The sequence below is a fragment of the Octodon degus genome, unplaced genomic scaffold (assembly GCF_000260255.1).
Source record: "Octodon degus isolate 3935 unplaced genomic scaffold, OctDeg1.0 scaffold01871, whole genome shotgun sequence".
Taxonomy (NCBI): domain Eukaryota; kingdom Metazoa; phylum Chordata; class Mammalia; order Rodentia; family Octodontidae; genus Octodon; species Octodon degus.
In genome coordinates, this window is record NW_004526447.1 from 4092 (window position 1) to 5369 (window position 1278).

At 47.4% G+C, this 1278-nt stretch overlaps 1 pseudogene; it reads right to left on the reverse strand.

Annotated features, from left to right (window-relative positions):
* Nucleotides 1-5: 5 nt before the first annotated feature.
* On the reverse strand, nt 6-939 carry LOC101581813 (annotated as a pseudogene).
* Between the last annotated feature and the right edge of the window lie 339 nt (nt 940-1278).

The window sequence follows — 1278 nt, forward strand, 5'->3', positions numbered from 1 at the left end:
CCTACCAAATTTCTGATTATCTATTTTTGAAAAATGATTAAACAAACACTTGGTATCAAAGGCATAGTCATATTTGTTCAGGTTCATGTTAACAAGAACAGGTTTTGAATTCATGTAAGTGTCTGGAATTGGCCAGGATAAACCGAGATGATGGCGATGAACCTTAATTAAGCAGCCATCACTGCAATGCCATACGATTCCTTCAATTTTCCCCTCTCGACTGCCTTCAAACCAGGACAGTAGGTCACTGTGCTTCAATTCAGGCAGATTTCTTATTTGAAATGCTCCATGTGGTATGAGAACACGTATTGGATGTTTCTTGTTTCCTACACCGTATGGGTTTCCGTTAATATTTGCTCCTATGAGTTCCAGTGTTTGTTCCAAGAGGTCTGCTAATGGCACTGCCCTGATTTCCAAGAGTCCAGGATCGTCGGGATGATGCTTGAGTACCAGGGCGATTTCAAATTCGTAACTAACTACAGAGGAATGCCAGCAGTACTGTTTGTTGCTTTTTTCTACTGGCACCCAACCGGGAATGTGTCCATTTTCATCGGGCACTGGAGTCCCCTGCAGCCGGTCTATTTCTTTGGCTGGTATCCAACACTCGGGAACAGGTCTGAAATCTTCCTCAACATTCCAAAGAAATTCTTTTGAGTTTTCTTTGGCACGCAGGAAATTCTTGAATCTTTTCTCAGCTTGTTTGTTGGGTTTTCTATCTAATCGGGCCCAAAGGTATGGCTGATCTGATGCGCCCTCTTGGCGGAGAGCTCGTGTTTCACCTCCGTCACAAACACACACGGCATTTTCCACTGCACGGAGCCCAGGCGCCTCATGGTGGGTTCAAGAAGTAGGGAAAAGGGAGAGCGCGTCTCAGCAAGGCTGCCGGAGCCTCCTGGGGAGCCTCCCGCAGCAGACAGCCGCAAGGCGCAGGCCACCCGCACTCCGCGCCCCGGCACGGCCCAGATGTATCATTTTAAAGCTGGTATGAGGACACATGTCTGTAATTCCAGCAGTGGGGAGGATGAGAACGGTGGAGCATCAAGACTTTGAGGCCAGCCTGGGCCACAGAGTGACCATGAGGCCAGCCAGAACTGCATAGTGGGGCCCTGTCTCAAAAACAAAACAAAGGCCAGGGACATAGCTCAGTGCCTGCCTGGCAAGTGCAAGATCCTGACTTCAGTCCCTGGTACTGCAAAAACAACAACAACAAAACACACACAAAAAAGAGTATAATTTTAGGATAAATCTGCCAGTAGGATTAACAACTTAGATTCTGCA